The sequence below is a fragment of the Saimiri boliviensis genome, chromosome 9 (assembly GCF_048565385.1).
Source record: "Saimiri boliviensis isolate mSaiBol1 chromosome 9, mSaiBol1.pri, whole genome shotgun sequence".
In the NCBI taxonomy this organism is placed as follows: Eukaryota; Metazoa; Chordata; class Mammalia; order Primates; family Cebidae; genus Saimiri; species Saimiri boliviensis.
The window spans coordinates 57,094,704-57,117,954 of NC_133457.1; the positions used below are offsets into that span (position 1 = coordinate 57,094,704).

The 23,251-nt window shown below is 39.3% G+C and overlaps 1 pseudogene; it reads left to right on the forward strand.

Moving 5' to 3' along the window:
* The first annotated feature begins 1,630 nt into the window (after nt 1-1,630).
* On the forward strand, nt 1,631-10,701 carry LOC141585551 (uncharacterized; annotated as a pseudogene).
* The last annotated feature ends 12,550 nt before the right edge of the window (nt 10,702-23,251 follow it).

Here is a 23,251-nt window from a genome sequence, read left to right on the forward strand (position 1 = left end):
CATCATTCTCAGCAAACTGACACAAGAGCAGAAAATCAAATGCTGCATGTTTTCACTCATAGGCAGGTGTTGAAGAATGAGAACACATGGACACAGGGAGGGGAGGATCATACACTGGGGTCTGTGGGGGGGAACTAGGTGATGGACAGTGGGGGGTGGAGAGTAGGGGAGAGATAACATCTGGAGAAATATGAGATATAGGTGATGGGGAGGAAGGCAGCAAACCACACTGCCACGTGTGTACGTATGCAACCATCTTACATGTTTTTCACATGTACCCCCAAACCTAAAATGCAATACAAATTATTTATTCTTTAAAAAATCATAGCAATCTTAAAGTTGCATGTTATAGGACGTTCTTTCAATAGTTTCATGTTGAACAACAAAATAACTGGGGAAGATTTGGGGAAAATTCTTGAAACTCAGTCAGTCAATGTTAGTTTCAGTTGTTTATAAAGGTTACCCAAGAGAATTGGTTACAGAAAAGGAGCCAAAGAAATTTAACCCAGCTACAGTCATTATTCCCCACCATAGCCTCTCAATTGCAAGTGTTGAATCTTATTGAAAATAAGACTTAAAGGTCACTTGAAAAAGCAAATTAAGTGGTTAAATTATGGAGAACATAAATAACAAGTGTTCATTTTGAAATTGGATAAAATTCAGTAAAAGCAGGCTGATTGGATTAAAAATGCTATACTTGAAACTAGTTAGAAAGAAATTAACTTGATGTGTATGATGGTTAACCCTGAGTGTCAACTTGATTGGATTGAAGGATGCAACATATCATTCTTGGGTATGTCTGTGAGTGTGTTGCCAAAGGAAATTAACATTTGAGTCCATGACTGGGAGAGGCAGACCCACCCTCAATCTGTGTGTGCACCGTCTGATCAGCTGCCAGTGCAGCTAGATTAAAGCAGGCAGAAGTTGGGAAGAGCAGACTTGCTGAGTCTTCTGGCCTTTATCTTTCTCCCACATTGTATGCTTCCTGCCCTCAGACATCAGACTCCAATTTCTTCAGCTTTTGAACTCTTGGACTTACACCAGTGGTTTGCTAGGGGCTCTTGGGCCTTTGAACACAAACTGAAGGCTGCACTGTTGGCTTCCCCACTTTTGTGGTTTTGGAATTCAGACTGGCCTCCTTGCTCCTCAGCTTGCAGACACCTATTGTGGGATTTAACCTTGTGATTGTGTGAGTCAATACTCCTTAATAAACTCCCCTTCTTGTATACATCTATCCTATTATTTCTGTTCCTCTAGAGTACCCTAATACAATATGTTTTGGAAAACTGTGATGGATGACTTAACAGTGGCTCTATTGATGGCAAAGACATCCATGCCCAATGAGAAAAGTTTTCATGAGTGGTGAGAGTGAGAAAAAATTGTATTTTAAGAAACCGTGTATTCCTGTATACTGTGTTCTTTCAAATATAATTGTGTGATTAAATTGATAAACTCCAGACTGCGAGAAGACATTTGATTATTTCATCTATACCCATCACTTATATATTTTAGTTGACCAAAATTTTATAAAGGTGATATTCTTTTTTGGAAACATATTCTTGGATCCCTTATATTGAGGCATATGTGGGATCTTGATGAGCATCTTACTGGATAACATGTGACTCTGAAAATGAGAGAAAAGTTTACCCCAGAGAAAAAGGGGCAAGAAGAAAGGAAAGCAGCAGGACTAGAACCGCCCAAAGGTATGGATAGGAAACTCCGTGAAAAGAAAGACCAGTGCACCTTCTCATTGATGGAGACACTGAAAGATAGGAAAAGAACAAAGGTGAGTAACGCTCTTCTGAGGTTAGCTGCATGCTGTCATGTAAACCTCTTCTAAGTCTCCCAGTACCTCCAGATCTTGAGAAAGCCTGGTACACTTTCGCATGCTGTGTATGAGCAGTACGTTTTGTGGAAGTTGAAAAAGGAGATGTGTTGTATCTGAGTTGACACTGGAAAATTGAGGCAGATGGAATCCAGAGGCTGAAATGACTTTAAGAACTTAGAATATTTTTGTCTTCTCACCTTGTACATGAGGGGAACTTGAGGAAGAGGTGAAGCTTTCATTAAGCAATGGTCAAGTTCTGTCTCTCAGGTCCCTATCATCTAGGAGAGGGGCCTAGATGATACCTGGGCCACAAACAGGTGGGAGTTGGGAGCACTAAAGTGTCTTATAAAGTTAAGATAGTAGTATTCTCAATCTGAAAACTTACATAAAAATTTTAACATCTGCTATAACTACAATGGAGTATTTTTTGTTCTATGACTTTAAAAATAATTTGAAGCATTTGTGTATTATTATACTTCAGATTAATTCTCTCATCTTTTTTGAGCCCTATTTTCAAATAAGGAGTATTTGGGTAACCAATTTTTCATTTCAAAATAAGTATTTTATGAAATAAGGACAAAGCATCATGTTTTTAGTGAAGAGAAACCCGTCACTGAGATAATAATTGGTTTGGATCTTCCTTACTTCATTTTTACACAAAATTTCCATGCTTATGCTAGAGCCACCAGCTTGCTACGATTTTTTGTGCCACAGTTTTATAGTTATTACCTTCATTTTAAAAGAGCCATATTAGAAATTCAACTGCATTATTCACTTTTCCAGGGAGCTTTTCTCAGGAACATAAATATTGAGTGTAGAGAACATGTGGCTCACAGCACCCAGGTAAAAGGCAGCTGAGGCAAGAGCGTTAGGAAAACTGCTTTTAAAAGTTAATGGAAAAAGCATTAACTTTTCGAATCATAACCTAAAAAAACAGGAATTAAAACATTCTAATTGTATCATAAACTAATGTCATATATATATATATATATGGTTTCCATAACAATAAGAATGTCTTCATCATTTTAGGTAAATGAAAGTGGCATTTTATAAGCTTTAGGTAAGAAACACAGTTGTGTGAAGTCGTGTCTGCCAGGAAGTACTGCCAAATTAGCCAGTCTTGTTTAAGCTACTTCACGTCTTAAATAATTCTAAAATTATCTGTTTTGAAAGCATAAGTTTACTTTATGCAAGACTGCATGATAAGAATTCAAATTAAAGGCTGAATGCACTTTGGCTTACTGTCCTCTGCAGTAAGAAATCATTTTGGAGGAGGTTTAAAATGGAGGAGTGGAGAGGGGTGGGATACCATTTCCTTAGTCACAAGGGTTCTTACCATGTTCCTTATGTCTCTTGTTATCATGGATCTATTCCTGTAAGACTTATAGTCATTATTTTCTAAAAAAAGACTTTGAGGCCTAACTGCTGATATATAATTATAGTAGAATTATTATGTCTCTTGGTAGAATCCACTATAATCACAGTTGTATACTCTCTGATTACATGTGCAATTGTTCTCCCAGTTATGAAACAGTTGCTGGGAATGTTCTTGAGAACCGGTTTTTCCCTTTCTTATCAGTCCTTCATGAAATCTGCTTCTGCATTTACTGTAAAATCTTAAAGACTTTGTTCCCTCAAACACTCATTATCTTCTACATAAAGCTTCATGGGAGGAATTTCTTCTGGAATTTGGTTTTGAGGTCCTGACTTTTCACAACAACAGAAAAGAATGAAAAGTCAGAGAGATGCTACCAGAGAGATTAAATAAGAATTCTAAGAGAGAAAAATAATTGTCCTTGACCAACCTTATTTATAATATTTCTATTCCTCACACTGGAAGGTTCTTTTTTCGCCCACAAATGCTCCATTCCATCCTGAAGGTTGGAGTAGCAGCAGTATTCCTAAGTTCTCAAGCTGCACACTCCACTTCCTGTGCTTGTGGCAGACATTATTAGTTGATCTAGGTATTCTTTGTTGCATGGCCTCAGACTCTTTGTCAGTACAAAGGATTGGCAGCCAATCCCAGGCAGTCACCATTAACTTACAAGATGAAACCCATCTGTCACCTTTAAGTTAGAAAGCATTATTAAAACTTCTCCCTTTAAATACTTTGATAGATGTTTGTGTGAAGACATTGAAACCTTATCAGATTTGCAGAAGACATCACAATGTGAAGGTATACTTGTGAGAGCAGCTTAGTGTTACGCAAAGAAAAGCGAACTGGGTGCAAGCTCAGACTCTGACTCCCAGGATGATACTGTGCAAATTACCTTCCATCTTTCCCCTTTGGTAAAATTTATACCTGAATGTACCACCTGGATCTGCAATTAGGATCTAATTTAATAATGGTGTGAAAACACTTTATAAAGTGTCCATTGATTGATGCTTGGAAGCCATGTTATTTTTATATGTTCCTTGGAAAACTGTGAGACAGGCACATGTTTTACTCATCTGTTATTCTAGTCTGCTTGGCTGCCATAACAAAATACTGTAGATTACACAGCTGAAATGAACAGAAATTTATTTTCTCCTAGTCCTTGAAGCTGGAAAGTCAAAGGTCAAGATCTGGAAGCTTCAGTCTTTAGTGAGGACTCCTTTTCTGGCCTGCAGATGGCTGTCTTTTTACCGTGTCCTCACATCATGGAGACAGAGCAAGCAAATTCTCTGGTGTCTCCTCTTATAAGGAAACTAACTCTACTGGATTGGGATAGATCCTTATTTATCACCTTGTTTAACCTTAATTTTATAAAGGACTTTTCTCCAAATACAGTCACTGTCACATAGGGGTTAGGAATTCAACCTATGAATTTGGGAGGGACACATTTAATTCATAGCAACTGTGTGTCTTGAACTCCTGGCTTAGAAGAGCTGACAGTCATATCACCAAATCTGAACCCAGGCACAGAGGAGCAGCATTTATTTTTCTTATACCAGGGAGATGCAGGGAGTTCTGGCCCAAGGGGAGCCAGGCTGGTTAGTGTAGTTCTCATAATACTAGGGGGCTCCATATTAGATTCTGAGCCAAGTACTGCCAAGAGATTGAGTTTAAAGATTCAAAAAAAAAAAGAAGTGGGATCCAGCTTTGCAATCTCGCTGAGGACACATGGAGATCAGGCCCTGTTTACTTCCTCACCAAGGCCCTCTAAGAAATCCCATAGTGGAAGGCTACAAGGCCTAGAGGGACCTATCCCAAAGATAGTGAAGCCCCAGAATGTAGCAGACATCATGAGACACAAGGGGTAAATATGACCAACACTGTTATTTGCTCATTATCTAAGCAGGGGTACAGTCAAACAGACTACTCACCCCTAATAGGCAGCTGAACCAGTTTGGCCGTTAGATCCAAAGAGTCAGAAATTTTTCCTTTCTTTTATTCCCCTGTCCTTCCCCTTCCCTGTCTGCTTTCTCTATCTCCTTTTCCTTTTCTTTCTCCTCCTCCCGGTACTTCTCCTTTCCTCCTGCTTTTTCTTCTCCTTCTTCTACAATATATTAGCAGAAGAGAAGACTTTTTTCTCTTCCAGGCCTCAACTAAATGGATAGATACTTTTTATTCAGTAGTGAATAAAACATTCAAAATGCTAAGAGATCATTATTAGTCAAGTTTCTGAATGAAGTTGCTTCATTTTCTACTCAAGAAAAACTGGGGTAACCAATATTACCTGCACTGATTTCTCAGCCCTGACAGGTGAGGCCTTACTTCATGTATTTCACGAATGAACAAAAACCCATCTTAGAAAGGAGATACTCAAAGAGAGTCATCCAGGGTCAGGCTCTGCAACACAGCCTGGTCATCTTTTCTTTCCCCTTAAAGTGAGCTGTCTGTAAGCAAAATAGATAATTGAAAATGAGGGCTTCATGTCCAACTTTCTTATCTGGGGCAATGATAGGCCAGCTTCCTCTACTCTCTGTCAGATTTATAATGTCACAGGCATGGAAAATAATCAATTACCCAACAAAAAGCAAGCTATAAAGCATCTTACACTTTTGTTCTCTTTCCTTTGATTTAATTTATGTAAGTAATTTATGTAGCTTGTGGGAATAGACCACATTAAGCTCACCACACTGGGCTTCCTGAAGAGTGGGCACTCACTACATGTGTCCACAGACTTCCCCGGGCTGGACAATCTCTGTATGCCTTATGGGATTAGGCGGGGGTCTCTCCGAATGGAACACAAGAGCCCATCCTGAAAATGAAATCTCTCTTAGGATCTCAATGTGAAGGGCAGATGGCACTGCTATATCCAGAGAGAGGAGAGGGATGAGGAGTTCAGGAAAGGGGGTGTACACTCTGAGAGGCGCACTTTAAGAACCACTTGATTTGGGCACGTTTTCATTAGCAGACTCACTTACTGGAGTCTATCCAGGATGGTGCAGCTAAGAGGAGAGTCTAGATGTTATAGGACTGATTTTAGCACAGTTTAGAAAATGAAACAGAAACAGAAACATCCTTGTTTAGAGCTATGTAACAGTGTAATAGGTTCTTTCACTAGGCAGCAAAATTCCTGACACTATAACATTGAAGAAGGGCTGGCTGACACTTTTTAGAGTGATAACTATAGAACTTTCCTAATCAGGTGAAACTGATTCAGGTGACATCTGGCTGTTCATTATAATATTCATAGGTTTTCTGGTTGTATTTGACCTCTTAACAGTGTGCAGAGGCCACAGGCAGCTGAAATATAACGAATTACTTGAGGAAAATATTGAGTGTGTAGAGTATACAATTATGTGAATTAGGACTGTAGATGCCAGTTCTGGCCAAATTACCAACACACAAAGGATGCTGGCTGCCAGTGAGGGCCACCTCAGCTTTTCAGCATTAACATATTAGGTCAGTCCAATTTGCATATACTCAGCAAGAGCAAGGGTGAGAAGGGCAGTACTCCTAGGTGCTCATATGTGGTATGCAACATTGGTCTGGGAAACAGTCCCAGAAGGAAGCACTTCACTACAGGGAGTAGAACCCAAAGCTTCTGTGGCTGGATAGGCTTACTTCTACTACAGAGGTCTGTGCTGTTGTTCCGCCATTGTTCATGATCCTTGGCACTGAGTGGACTCATAGACCCTGGGGTGCCCACATGATCACTGCAGCGTTGCTGGATGTGTGGTCCAAAGCATGGCTTACACAGCCAAACACACTACTATGCCTGTGTGTGTATGTGAATGTGGGCAGGAAACATGGGACTTCTAGATATGCGTGTTCCTTTTAGTGTCAGAGACAAGTATTTATAATTTAGTTTGAGGGAAAAGCTTAATATAACTTCAGAAATAAAAGTGACAGTCAATTTCAGGTATTAGAAAATGAAAAGCCTGTTTCTGTTTGCTGCAGTTTTTCTCTTTTTTTTCTTCTTTCTCTCAGCACTTTAAGTTTGGAGTGAAGCAATTCAAATTACGTCCCCTAATGGTCTTTGGTGTGCATTTTACAAATTGAAGAAACAGAGCAAAATAGAAGAGTGATGCATCACTATAATGGATTTCATTTTTCTTTCTTTTTGAGTCTATTGTTTTTGAAGTGGATTCCCACAGGTATAGAATTTCCTTCATGAAAGTTGAAATGAAACTGAAGAGCTCTTCACACAGAGAAGGCCGTGTGATACAAAACACATTTTCTATTTCATCTCCACCATGAGAATGGATTTTTGGTGGTACTACTCTGAGGAATTTCGCTCAGATCCGACTTACAGTGGGTCCAGTGGGTCCCCCGGCTCATCCTGTGGTCATTTCCCCAGTGCCAGAATGGGTAATTGACATAGACATACTTAGCAAATGGCAGACTGGTAGAGTGAGGGCTACTATGGTGGGGAAAGGCCAAATGGAAGCCACCAGGGCTGCCTCTATTTAGAAAAACAGTACATCAAAAACAATATCACATCCATAAAGGGATTGTGGAGATTAGTGCCACCATCGAGGACTTGAAAGAAAGATGCAGGGGTGGTGATTCCCACCACATCCCCATTCAATTCTCCTATTTGGCCTCTGCAGAAAACAGATGTATCTTGGAGAATGACAGTCGATTATCGTAAGCTTAACTAAGTGGTGACTCCAGTTGCAGCTGCTGTACCAGATGTGGTTTCATTGCTTGGGCAAATTTACACATCTCCTGGTACCTAGTATGCAGCCATTGACTTGGCAAATATCTTTTTCTCTATTCCTGTCCATAAGCACAAACAATTTGCCTTCAGCTGGCAAGGCCAGCAATATTACCTTTCCTGTCATACCTCAGGGTATATCAACTCTCCAAGTTTGTGTCATAATCTCATTCAGAGATACCTTGATCACTTTTCACTTCTGCAGGATATCACACTGGTCCATTACATAGATGACATTATGCTGATTAGATCCAGTGAGCAAGAAGTAGCAAGCACACTGGACTTATTGGTGAGACATTTGTGTGCCAGATGATGGGAAATAAATCTGATTAAAATTCAGGGATCTTCTACCTCAGTTAAATTTCTAGGGGTCCAGTGTGTGGGGCCTGTTTCTTCTAAGGTGAAGGATAAGTTGCTGCACTTGGCCCACCCCCTACAACTAAGAAAGAGGCATGACTCCTATTGGGCCTGTTTGGATTTTGGAGGTAACACATTCCTTATTTGGGTGTTTTACTCTGGCCCATTTATCAAGTAACCCCAAATGCCGCCAGTGTTGAATGGGGTCCAGAACAGGAGAAGACTGTGCAACAGGCCCAGGCTGCTGTGCAAGCTGCTCTGCCACTTGGACTATATGACCCAACAGATCCAGTGGTAGTTGAGGTATGAGTGGCAGATAGGGATTCTGATTGGAGCCTTTGGCAGGCCCTCATAGATGAATCACAGAAGAGGCCTCTAGGATTTTGGAGCAAGGCTCTGCAATATTCTGCAGATAACTGCTCTCCTTTGGCCTTTGGTGGAAACTGAATGTTTGACTATGGGTCATCAAGTCACCATGCAACCTGCACTGCCTATCACGAACTGGGTGCTTTCTGACCCATCAAGCCATAAAGTGGGTTGTGCACAGCAGCATTCCATCATCGAATGGAAGTGGTGTGTATGTGATCAGGCTCAAGCAGGTCCTGAAGGCACAATTAAGTTACACGAGGAAGTGACTCAAATATCCATGGACTCTACTTCAGCTACCTTGCCTTCTCTCCCCCAGCCCGTAGCCATGGCCTCATGGGGAGTTCCCTGTGATCAGTTGACAGAGGAAGGGGAGACTAGGGCCTGGTTTACAGATGGTTCTGCACAATGTGCAGGCACCACCCAAAAGTAGACAGGTACACTACAGCCCCTTTCTAGGACATCCCTGAAGGCCAGCAGTGAAGGGGAATCTTCCCACTGGGCAGAACTTTGAGCAGTGTACATGGTTGTGCACTTTACATGGAAGGAGAAATGGCCAGATGTGTGATTATATACTGATTCATGGGCTGTAGCCAATGATTTGGCTGGATGGTCAGGGACTTGGAAGAGCATGATTGGAAAATTGGCAATGAAGAAATCTGGGGAAGAGGTAGGTGGATGGACCTCTCTGAGTGGTCAAAAACCATGAAAATATTTGTATGTCATGTGAGTACTCACCAATGGCTGACCTCAGCAGAGGAGGATTTTAATAAGTGGATAGGAAGACCCATTCTGTGAACAACATTCTGCCTCTTTCCCCAGCCACCCCTGTCATCACCCAATGGGCCTCTGAACAAAGTGGCCATGGTAGCAAGAATGGAGAGTATGCCTGGGCTCAGCAACATGGACTTCCACTCACCAAGGCTGACCTGGCTATGGCCACTGCTGACTACCCAATTTGCCAGTAGCAGAGACCAACACTGAGCCCTCAATATGGCATCATTACTCCGGGTGATCAGCCAGCTATTTGGTGGCAGGTTGATTACATTGGACCCCTTCCATCATGGAAAGGGCAGACAGTTGTCATCACTAGAACAGACACTGACTCCACATATGGGTTTGCCTATCATGCAGGCAATGCTTCTGCCAAGACTACCATCTGTGGACTCATGCAATACCTTATCCACCGTCATGGTATTCCACTCAGCATTGCCTGTGGCCAAGGCACTCACTTTACAGCTCAAGAAGTGCAGCAGTGGGCTCATGTTCATGGAATTCACTGATCTTACCATGTTCCCCATTATCCTGAAGCAGCTGGATTGATAGAATGATTGAATAGCCTTTTGAAGTCACAAATACAATGCCAACTAGGTGACAATACCTTGCAGGGCTGGGGCAAAGTTATCCAGAAAGTCATGTATGCTCTCAATCTGCATCCAATATATGGTACTGTTTCTCCCATAGCCAGGATTCATGGGTCCAGGAACCAAAGGGTGGAAGTGGAAGCGGTACCATTTGCCATCACCCCTGGTGATCCACTAGCAAGATTTTTGCTTCCTGTTCCCACAACATTACATTCTGCTGGCCTAAAGGTCTTGGTTCCAAAAGGAGGAACACTACCACCAGGAGACACAACAACAATTCCATTAAACTGGAAGTTGAGATTGCCAGCTGGACACTTTAGTCTCCTCCTACCTTTAACTCAACAGGCTAAGAAGGGAGTTACAGCATTGGCAAGGGTGATTGAGCCAGGCTATGAAGATAAAATCAGTCCACTACTCCACAACAGAGGTAAGGAAGAGTATATGTGGAATACAGGAGCTCCATTATGGCCTCTGTTGGTATTACCATGCCCTGTGATTAAGGTCAATGGGAAACTACAACAGCCTTATCCAGGCAGGACTACACATAGACCAGCCCCTTCAGGAATGCAAGTTTGAGTCACTCCACCAAGAAAAAAAAAACCCTCAACCTTCTGACATTCTTGCTGAAGGCAAAGGGAATACAAAATAGGTAGTAGAAGGTAGCCATCAATACCAGCTACAGAAATGGGGACTATAATTGTCATGAGTATTTCCTCTTTCTTTTGTTAAAAACATGTTTGTGCATGTATACACTTGTACTAAGAAAATTTCTTCATTTTATTTCCTTTTTCCTTTGTCATGTGACAGTAAGATTTATTGACTTCACATCAGCATTTAAGTATTGTTAACTTTATGTAATAGTATTTGGGTTGGGGATTGGTGTGTTTCTGTCTGTACAAAGGATAGTTGTATTATGTGAGGCATAATTATGTCCTTATTGTGTTTATTTGAAGATTATGGTCTCAGGAGATGTGTGTGGGTTCAAGTTGACAAGGGGTGGACTTGCAATGGTTAATACTGTCACCTTGATTAGATTGAAGGATACAAACTATTCATCCTGGGTGTGTCTGTGAAGGTGTTGTCAAAGGAGATTAATATTTGAGTCAGTGGACTGGAGAAGGCAGGACCATCCTTAATCTGTTTGGGCAAACTCTAATCAGCTGCCAGTGAATAAAGCAAATGGAAAAAATGTGAAAAGATTAGACTGGCCTAGCCTCCTAGCCTACATCTTCCCCCTAAAACTATATATATATATATATATATATATATATATATATATATATATATATGTTTCATTAATTCTGTCCTTCTAAAGAACCTGACTAATATATCATAGATGGAGACTATCTAATAGAGCAAGGTCCATCTCAGGCAAAAAGAAAAGGAAGACAAAAAGTGAGCCAGAAGAGAATTTGCTTTTCCTAGTGCCCCTTGCTGTGCACAGCTGGTAATTCATCAAACACCATGTCTGCCCTTTCAGAGGCTTTGGTGAGGGGTCCATGTGGAGACAGGGCTGAGCTGAGCTCATTACAACACAAAACACCAGAGCAGCTCAGGAGGAGTGTTCAGATATAAAACTACTCCTGCAGCTTGATTCAGGGCACTAGATGCCTGGGCCTCAGAAAGTGTGCTTCACTCCATGGCCATGAGCACATTGCAGGGGTGGGGAAGGGAGGAACTTCACTACTAGATCTGGTGTCTTTCTTTAACCATCTTGCATTTTCAGGACATCTTGAAGTCATTTCTGGCCGCCTCCTACTATTGTGTCCAATGAGATAATTCTGTTTGCTTGGCAGGTAGTCTGAGAGCTGCAGACAGCTTTCCAAATGCTGTTATGCCTTCCATCCACTTCTCCCATCCTCCTACCTGCCCCAGGCCCAGGCTTGCCTCTGGGCAGTGGTAAACACCTCCTCACGGGTCTCTCAAGCCTTGCTCAAATCTATGCTCCACCCTGGAGCCAAACTGTCCTGCAGATAAAGCCCCATATTCTTTCTAGGTCTCATAAAATCAGAGCTAGAAATTAAGAAAAAAAGTCCTAGAAATAGAAACAAATAAAATGCATGTATTTTATTTGACAACAAATAAAATACAGGACATGCAGTTAAATTTAAATTGCAGACAAATACGGCATTTTTTTAGTATAAGTATATCCCAGTATTGCATGGGACACATACATGCTAAAAATTTATGCTTTTATCTGTAATTAAATTAACTGGGCATTCTGTATTTTTATGTGCTGAATCTAGCAAATCACGGCCCTGAATATTCTGACGCAACCTTACTTTTTGCTTCTTACCTTGCATACTGCAGGTTCTCTCTCTTACTCAGCTGCTTGCAGTACCCCCAACAGGCTGCTCAGCCTGGGCTCCCCAGAGCAGACCCTACGAAGGACTGGAGTGCAGGTAGTTTATTTGGGAAGCACTGAAAACACTGATAGGAAGTGGGGAAGCAACACAGGAAAACAAAATCAGAACTCAGAGTGGGTGACTGGTACTGAATCCTGCAGGGAAATAGTGGGAAGCATTGTAAAACTCACTCAGAATTTTCCCGCTTGTGGGAAAAAGGACCTGGGTATTTACAAATCCACTACCCCAGCCATTGGTTGAGGGCTATTCTTTTTTTTTTTTTTTTTTTGAGACGGAGTTTCGCTCTTGTTACCCAGGCTGGAGTGCAATGGCGCGATCTCGGCTCACCGCAACCTCCGCCTCCTGGGTTCAGGCAATTCTCCTGCCTCAGCCTCCTGAGTAGCTGGGATTACAGGCACGTGCCACCATGCCCAGCTAATTTTTGTATTTTTAGTAGAGACGGGGTTTCACTATGTTGACCAGAATGGTCTCGAACTCTTGACCTCGTGATCCACCCGCCTCGGCCTCCCAAAGTGCTGGGATTACAGGCTTGAGCCACCGCGCCCGGCCCCCTGATTGAGGGCTATTCTTAGGGTGTCATTTCTCTCATGCATTTTACCAGTATTTCACAGGAGAAGGAAAGTGGCCTCTGCCAGCAGGGGAAAGCTCTCCAGTCGAGATGCAGATGCAGGCAGATGGAAATGCTCTGCTGGAGAACAAGGAAGATCTCAGGCCCCAGGGGCATGGGCAGATTCACCACAGGCTTGCTACCCAGGTATTGCCTTTCCTCTTCTAGGTTCCTTTTCTTTGCTACTCTCTAATTCCTCAGGCTCCTCCCACCTCATCCCTCACTGCCCTTTCTTCTACTCATTCTAGTCAGTTGAGATGTCTCTTTTGGTGGAATACCTCTCCACCTCCACACCTACCACCATACATCTGAAACTCAAGTGTTCCCCATATTGTTTTGCTTTTATCACAATTCAGTAATTTCCATTGCAATGTTAAAAAAAAGGGGGGGGCTTTGAGCCAATTTTGTTATGAGTATATGTCCAATTTTCATTATAACTTTGCTTCCAGGAAAACAAGGTCTGTCATAGAGTAGGGCAACTTAAAGATTCTTTCCTGGTAAGAAATTGTATTGTTAACAAGAATGGTTAGATAATTCTCGTTGGAGTAGATAGAAAAAGAAAATAATATTTGTTTAAAGATCACCAGGCTCTTAACTGACAGCCATCCAGATGGCAAATTACTTAATTTCCCAGAACAAATTTTTATCGATTAAAATTTATAAGGAAATTATTTAAACATTAATCAGGATGTCCTCAAAAGAGTGTCATGAGTTACATTATTCTAGATAAATTCTTGCTCAGATCAGATTTGGAACAACTTGTTCTTTTTCAAATAGCAATTACATGTTTCCTTCTAACTTGCCTCCTTCTAACTCCTTGAGTTTGATGATTTGCTTCTCTGTCGTATGTCCAGTACTGTAACTCCTGCAACTGCAGAGCCCTCAATGCAAAACTGAGTGGGGATTCAATAGATACATGTTGAATATATAAGTATTTAGTATTACAGATACTGGAAATGAAGTACCAGTTTGGTGTTATGACTTGGAATTTTGTGGCTCAGCCCTTATTAAAAATGTGTTTCTAAGAAATTTCAGCAGGGACTGCCAGCTTCTAGTACATGTAAAGAACTTAAAAGTTGTTACTTTGTCCTAACAACAAGTAAAAGCTAAACAAACTGAAAAAATTAGCAACTCTTCTTGGACCCATCAGAGAAGTGAGATCATAGGGTAAATTGATGCTCCCAAAAATGGAGAGACAGACAGGCAGATGTAGAGAATCACACCATACCTGAGCAGAAACCCCTGAGCAGAAACCTCCACAGGAACCGGCGCTGGTGTAGAAAAACCTAAGCTATAATTGATGCATTGCTGGAAGCTCAGTGTGGACAAGTCTGAGAGATAAAAACCTCAGGGGTGCCACGTTTCTGTACGGTTTACTTCTAGGAGCTCCACCAGGTTCTCACAGCAAATATTGAAGAAAAATATCCCCATGGTTTGGCAAGAATGGAAAAGTAACAATTTTAAGATATGCCAGAACAGTCTGTTCCTAACGAGACCTGCCCCTAGGAGAACTAATGTTACCAGAGCCACACCTGCTGAGGTTTTATCAGAGCATAACCTGAGGAAAGGGAAGGGAAAAATGAAACTCCAGCTCCCTCTAAGGTGAGAAAAAAAGAAGTAGTACTGGTGAAGTTCATGGTCCAGAGACAGGCTCACCAAAAGAGCGAGACCTAATGATGGGACAATAGAACATTCCCCCTCCAACAAATGTCCCACCACTACATCACCAAACGCCTATTTATGCCAATTCCTTTTGCCTCGTATATCATGTCCAACTTTCAACAAAAAATTATAAAGCATATTAAAAGGCAAAATACAGACTTCAAAGGGACTAAAGCATCAAAACCACAGTCAGATCTGACAGGAATGTTAGAATTATTAGACCATAGATTTTTTTTTTTAAACTATGATTAGTATACTAAGGGCTTTGATGAAAGAGATAGACATCCTACAAGAAGAGATGAATAATGTAATTAGATAGATGAAAATCCTAAGAATAAAAAAGAAATGCCTAAGAGGAAAAAAAAAGAAAAGAAAAAACTGTAATAGAAATAAAGAATTATTTTGATGATTTCATCAGTGAACTGGGCACTTCTAAGGAAAAAATATTTGGAACTTGAGGATATGACAATAGAAACTCAAAAAATGAAAAAGTTATAAAAAGGCTGGTCTGGCACAGTGGCTCACACCTGTAATCCCAGTACTTTGGGAGGCCAAGGAAGGTGGATCACAAGGTCAGGAGATTGAGACCATTGTGGCCAACATGGAGAAACCCCATCTCTCCTAAAAATACAAAAGTTACCTTGACATGGTGGCATGTGCCTGTAATCCCAGCTATTTAGGAGGCTGAGGCAGGAGAATCTCTTGAACCAGCGAGTTGGAGGTTGCAGTGATGCGAGATCCTGCCACTGCACTCCAGCCTGGTGACAAAGGGAAACTCCATCTCAAAGAAATAAAAAAAAGACTGAAAAAAGAAATCCAAATTAGAATATCCATGGAGAAAAAGACTAAAACAAAAACAAAAAACAGAACAGAATATCCAAGAACAGTAGAACAACTACAAAAGATGTAACATATGTGTAATGGGAATACAAACAGGAGATGAAAAACAGAAACAGAGCAGTACTTAGAAACAATAATAACTGAGAATGTCAGACAACAAACTACAGATCCAGGAAGCGCAGAAAACACCAAGCAGGATAAATGCAAATGAACAAAGGAACAAAAACAAAAATGCATTTGTTAGTCTTATACAAATTTCAGAAAATCAAAGCCAAAAAAATCTTTAAAAATATTTCTTAAAACTTTCACGGGTACATAGTAGGTATGTATACTTATCAGGTACATGAGATATTTTGTTACAGGCACGCAATGCATAATAATCACATCATGGAAAATTGGGTATCCATTCCCTCAAGTCTTTTAGTTGTTTTTAAATGTACAGTTAGACTGAGTGTGGTGTATGACACCTATAATCACAGAAATTTCGGGAGCCTGAGACAGGAAGATCATTTAAGCCCAGGAGTTCGAGACCAGGCTGGGCAACATTGCAAGACTGCATCTTTACAAAAAAAAAAAAAAATTAGATGGGCATGGTGCACCTGCCTGTGGCCCCATCTAATTGGGAGGCTGAGGTAGGAAGCTGGCTTGAGTCCTGGAGCTTGAAACTGCAGTATGCTGTGATCATGTCACTGCACTCTAGCTTGGGCAATAGAGCAAGACCCTGTCTCAACAAATAAAATAGAATTAACAATTAAATTATTATTGACATAGTTACCCTGTTGTGCTACCAAATGCTAAATCTTATTCTTTTTAACTTTTTTTTGTTTAATCCATTAATCATCCCAGCATCTTTCCAGCCCCCTTCCTCCACTACTCTTCCCAGCCTCCGGTAATCATTTTTTTTTACTCTCTGTCTCCATATATTTTATTGTTTTGATTTTTACATCGCAGAAAAAAGTGAGAACATTTGATGTTTGTCTTTCTGTGCCTGATTAATTCCATTTGACATAATGATCTCCAGGTTCATCCATTTTGTTGGAAATGACAGAATCTCATTCTTTTTATGGCTGAATAGTATTCCATTTTATATAAGTACCATGTTTTCTTTATCCATTCATCTGATGATGGACACTTAGGTTACTTCCAAATCTTAGCTATTGTGAACAATGCTGCAACAAACACAGGAGTGCAAGTATCTCTTTTGACATACCTGTTTCCTTTCTTTTTGGTTTATGCCCAGCAGTGGGATTGCTGGATCATATGGTAGCTCTATTTTTAGTTTCTTGAGGAACTACCAAACTTTTCTTTATAGTGGTTGTACTAATTTATATTCCCACCAACAGTATTCCTTTTTCTTCACATACTCACTAGCATGTGTTGTTGCCTGTCTTTTGGATAAAAACTATTTTAATGAGGGTGAAGTGTTGTCTCAGTATCATTGATCATCAGTTCTCTGATGATCAATGATACTGAGGACCTTTTGATATACCTGTCTGCCATTTATATGTCTTCTTTTGAGAAATATCTATTCCAATCTTTTGCCCATTTTAAAATCTAATTAGATTTTTTCCTGTACAGTTGTTTGAGCTCCTTGTATACTCTGGTTATTAATTCCTTGTCAGATGAGTAGTTTATGAGTTTGCTTTGTTGATTGTTTCCTTTGCTCTGCAGAAGCTTTTTGACTTGTTGTGATGCCATCTGTCCACTTTTGCTTTTGTTGCCTGTGCTCATGGGCTATTACTCAATAAATTTTTGCCCACACCAATGTCTTGGAGAGTTTCCCCCATGTTTTCTTGTAATAGTTTCATAGTTTGAGGTCTTAGATTTAAGTCTTTAACCAATTTTGATTTTATTTACATACAAGGTGAGAGATAGTACTCTAGTTCCCTTCTCCTACATATGGATATCCAGTTTTTCCAGTGACAGTTATTGAAGAGAATGCCTTTTCCCCCAGTGTATGTTCTTGATACCTTTGTTTAAAATGAGTTCACGGCAGGAGTGTGAATTTTTCTTCTGGATTCTATACTCTGTTCCATTGGCCTATGTATCTTTCTTCATGCCAGCACCATGCTATTTTGATTACTGTAGTTTTGTAGTATAAAGTCAGATAATGAGATTCTTCCAGTATCATTCTTTTTGCTCAAGATAGCTTTGGCTATTGTGGTGTGTGTGTGTGTGTGTGTGTGTGTGTGTGTGTGTGTGTGTGATTCTGCGTATGTTTTAGGTTAAAAAAATTATGTGAAGATGTCATTGGTATTTTGATAGGGGTTGTATTGAATCTGTAGATTGCCTTGGGTAGTATGGATGTTTTAAGAATATTGAATCTTGTAATCCATGAACATGAAATATTTTTCCATTTTTTTGTGGCCTCCTCCATTTCTTTCATCAGTGTTTTATAGTTTTCACTGTAGAGATCTTTCACTTCTTTGGCTAAGGTGATTCCTAGGTATTTAATTTTATGTGTGTCTATTGTTAATGGGATTGTTTTCAGATTGTTCACTGTTAGCACATAGGAATGCTACTGCTTTTTGTTTATTGCTTTTGTATCCTGTAACTTTACTGAATTTGTTTATCAGTTCTAATAGTTTCTTTGTGACATCTTTAGGCTTTTACAAATATAAGATCATATCTGAAAATAAGAATAATTTGACTTCCTCCTTTCTTCTTGTCTGATTGCTGTAGCTAAGACTTCTAGTGCTATGTTGAATAACAGTGATAAATGTGGTCATTCTTGTCATACTCCAGATCTAGAAGAAAGGCATTCAGTTTTTCCCATTCAGTAAGATACTAACTGTGCATCTGTCATATATGGCTTATATTCTGTTGAAATAGATTCATTCCATACACAGTTTTTTGAGGATTTTTATTACAAAGAAATGTTAAACTTTATTAAATGCTCTTTTGATATCAATTCAAATAATCATACAGTTTTGTCCTTCATTCTGTTGACATGATGTATCACATTGATTTGCATCTGTTGAATCAACCTTTCATCCTTGGGATAAATCCCACTTGGGCATGATAAAATGCCTTTTTAATGTATTGTTGAATTTGGTTTGCTAGTGTTTTGTTGAAGATTTTTGCATCAATATTCATTAGAGATATTGGCCTGTAGTTGTCTCTCTCTTTTTTTTTTTTTTTTTTTTTTTTCCATCTGTGGTTTTAGTATCAAGGTAATAAGGTAATACTGGCCTCATAAAACGGGTTTGGAAGTATTCCCTCTTCTTCTGTTTTTCAGAATAGTTTGAGTAGGTTGGTATTAGTTCTTTAAATTTTTTATAGAATTCAACAGTAAAGCCACTGGGTCCTTGGCTTTTCTTTGCTAGAAGACTTTTTATTACAGCTTTAATCTCATTATTTGATATCGGTCTGTTCACGTTTTGAATTTCTTCAAGGTTCAGTTTTGCTAGATCGTACATGTCCAGGAATTTATCCATTTCTTCTGGATTTCCCAATTTATTGGCGTATAGTTACTCATAGTAGCCACTAATGATCCTATGAATTTCTGTAGTATCAGTTATAAAGTCTCCTTTTTCATCTCTGATTTTATTTATTTGGGTATTCTCTCTTTTTTTCTTAGTCTTGTTAAAGGTTTGTCAATTTTCTTTATCTTTTCAAAAATGAACTCTTTATTTTATTGATCTTCTATATTGTTTTCTTCATTTCAAATTCATTTGTTTCTGCTCTAATCTTTATTGTTTCTTTCCTTCTACTAATTTTGGGTTGAGTTTGCTCTTGCTTTTCTTCTTTTAAAAATTGTATTTATTATACTTTAAGTTCTGGGGTACATGTACAGATCATGCAGGTTTGTTACATAGGTGTACATGTGCCATGGTGGTGGTTTGCTGCATCCAGTGCCCTGTCGTCTACATTAGATATTTCTCCTAATGCTATCCCTCCCCAAAGCCCCAACGTGCTGCTATTCCTCCCCTAGTTCCCCAGCCCTCAGGCCCCAGTGTGTAATGTTCCCCTCCCTGTGTCCATGTGTTCTCATTGTTCAACACCCACTTATGAGTGAGAACATGTAGTGTTTGATTTTCTGTTCTTCTGTCAGTTTGTTCAGAGTGATCGTTTCCAGTTTCATCCATGTCCCTGCAAAGAACATGAACTCATCTTTTTTTATGGCTGCATAGTATTCCATGGGGTATATGTGTCACATTTTCTGTATCCAGTCTATCGTTGATGGGCATTTGAGTTGGTTCCAAGTCTTTGCTATTGTGAACAGTGCCACAAAAAACATACATGTGCATACATCTTTATAATAGAATGATTTAGACTCCTTTGGGTATATACCCAGTAATGGGACTACTGGGTCAAATGGTATTTCTATTTCTAGATCCTTGAGGAATTGTCACACTGTCTTCCACAATGGTTGAATTAATTTATACTCCCACCAACAGTGCAGAAGTGTTCCTATTTCTCCACATCCTCTCCAGTATCTGTTGTCTCCTGACTTTTTAGTGATCACCATTCTAACTGGTGTGGGGTGGTATCTCAATGTGCTCTTGATTTGCATTTCTCTAATAACAAGCGATGATGAGCTTTTTTTTCATATATTTATTGGCTGCATAAATGTCTTCTTTGGAAAAGTTTCTGTTCAAATCCTTTACCGACTTTTTGAAAAGGTTGTTTGTTTTTTTCTTGTAAATTTGTTTACGTTCTCTGTAGATTCTGGATATTACCCGTTTGTCAGATGGGTAGATTGCAAAAATTTTTTCCCGTTCTGTTGGTTGCTGGTTCACTCTGTTGATAGTTTCTTTTGCTGTGCAGAAGCTCTTAAGTTTAATTAGATGCCATTTGTCATTTTTGGCTTTCATTGCCATTGCTTTTGATGTTTGAGTCAAGAAGTCCTTGCCCATGCCTATGTCCTGAATGGTATTGTCTAGGTTTTCTTCTAGAGTTTTTATGGTGTTAGGTCTCATGTATAAATCTTTAATCCATCTTAAGTTAATTTTTGTATAAGTTGTAAGGAAGGGATCCAGTTTCAGCTTTCTGCATATGGCTAGTCAGTTTCCTCAATACCATTTATTAAATAGTGAATCCTTTCACCATTACTTGTTTTTGTTGTGTTTGTCAAAGATCAGTTGGTTGCACTTGTGTGGCATTCTTTCTGAGGCCTTTGTAGTGTTCCATTGGTCTATAGCTCTGCTTTGGTACCAGTATCATGCTGTTTTGATGACAGTAGGCTTGTAATATAGTTTGAAGTCAGGTATCATGATGCCTCCAGCTGTGTGTGTGTGTGTGTGTGTGTGTGTTTGTGTGTGTGTGTGTGTGTGTGTGTGATTATCTTGGATTCTTGGATTGCAGGCTCTTTTTTGGTTCCTTATGAAGTTTAACGTGTTTTTTTTGTTTTTTGTTTTTTGTTTTTTTACCAATTCTGTGAAGAAAGTCATTGGTAGCTTGATGGAGATAGCATTGAATCTATAAATTAATTTGGGCAGTATGGCGAATTTCATGATGTTGATTCTTCCTAACCATGAGCATAGAATATTTTTTCCATCTGTTTGTGTGCTCTCTTACTTCCTTGAGCAGTGATTTATAGTTCTCCTTGAAGGGGTCCTTCACATCTCTCGTTAGTTGTATTTCTAGATACTTTATTCTCTTTGTAGCAGTTGTTCACTGATGATTTGTCTATTATTGGTGTATAGGAATGCTTGTGATTTTTGCACATAGATTCTGTATCCTGAGTTGCTTATCAGATTTTGTATCCTGAAGTTGCTTATCAGCTTAAGGAGACTTTGGGCTGAGATGATTAGATTTTTCTAAATATACAATCATCTCATCTGCAAACAGGGACAATTTGATGTCCTCTCTTCTTATTCAAATACTCTTTATTTCTTTCTGTTGCCTGATGGCCTTAGCCAGAACTTCCAATACTATGTTGAACAGGAGTGGTGAGAAAGGGCATTCTTGTCTTGTGCTAACTTTCAAAGGGAATTCTTTCAGTTTTTGCCCATTCAGTATGATATTGGCTGTGGGTTTGTCATAATAGCTCTTATTATTTTGAGATACAATCCATTGATACGTGGTTTATTGAAAGTTTTTAGCATAAAGGGCTGTTGGAGTTTGTCAAAGGCATTCTCTGCATCTATTGAGACAATCATGTGGTTTTTGTCTTTGGTTCTGGTTATGTGATGGCATTACATTTATAGATTCACAGATGTCAAACCAGCCTTGCATCCCTGGGATGAAGCCAATGCTATCGTGATGCATAAATTTTTGATGTGCTATTGAATTTGGTTTGCTAATATTTTATCAAAGATTTTTGCATCAATGTTCATCATGGATATTGGCCTGAAATTTTCTTTTTTAGTTATGTCTCTGCCAGGTTTTAGTATCAGGATGATGTTGATTCATAAAATGAGTTAGGGAGGATTCCCTCTTTTTGTATTATTTGGAATAGTTTCAGAAGGAATGGTACCAGCTCCTTTTTGAAACTCTGGTAGAATTTAGCTGTGAAACCCATCTTGTCCTGGACTTTTTTTGGTTGGTAACCTATTAATTGCTTCCTCAATTTCAGACCTTGTTATTGGTCTATTCAGGAATTCAGCTTCTTCCTGATTTAGTCGTGGGAGTTTGTAAGTGTCCAGGAATTTATCCATTTCTTCTAGATTTACTGTTTTATCCACATAGAGGTGTTTGTAGTAATCTCTGATGGTAGTCTGTATTTCTGTGGGATGGATGGTGATATCCCATTTATCATTTTTATTACATCTATTTGATTCTTCTCTCTTTTTCTTTTTTATTATTCTGGCTAGTGGTCTATCTAATTTTGTTGATCTTTTCAAAAAAAAACCAGCTCCTGGATTTATTTATTTTCGAAGGATTTTTTGTGTCTCTATCTCCTTCAGTTCTGCTTTGATCTTAGTTATTTCCTGCCTTCTGATAGCTTTTGAATTTGTTTGATCTTGCTCTTCTAGTTCTTTTGTGATATTAGGATGTCAATTTTCTATCTTTCCTCATTTCTCTGGTGGGAATTTAGTGCTATAAATTTTCTTCTAATTGCTTTAAATGTGTCCCAGAGATTCTGGTATGTTGTGTCTTCATTCTCATTGGTTTCAAAGAAGAACCTTTGTTTCTGCCTTCATTTCATTATTTATCCAGTGGTCATTTAGGAGCCAATTGTTTAGTTTCCATGTAGTTGTGTGGTTTTGCGTGAGTTTCTTAATGCTGAGTTCTAATTTGATTGTGCTGTGGTCTGAGAGACTATTTGCTATGATTTCCATTCTTTTGCATTTGCTGAGGAGTGTTTTACTTCCAATTATGTGGTCAATTTTAGAATGAATGCAGTGTGGTACTCAGAAGAATGTATATTCTGTGGTTTTGGGGTGAAGAGTTCTGTAGTTGTCTATTAGGTCCGCTTGGTCCAAATCTGAGTTCAAGTCCTGGATATCCTTTTAATTTTCTGTCTTGTTGATCTGTCTAGTATTGACAGAGGGCTGTTAAAGTCTCCCACTGTTATTGCGTGGGAGTCTAAGTCTCTTTGTAGGTCATTAAAAACTTGCTTTATGTATCTGGGTGCTCCTGTATTGGATACATACATATTTAGGATAGTTAGCTCTTTTTGTTGCATTAATCCGTTTACTGTTATGTAATGCCCTTCTCTGTCTCTTTTGATCTTTGTTGGTTTAAAATCTGTTTTATCAGAGACTAGGATTGCAACCCCTGCTGTTTTTTTTGCTCTCCATTTGCTTTGTGAATCTTCCTCCATCCCTTTATTTTGAGTCTATGTATGTCTTTGCACATGAGATGAATTTCCTGAATACAGAACA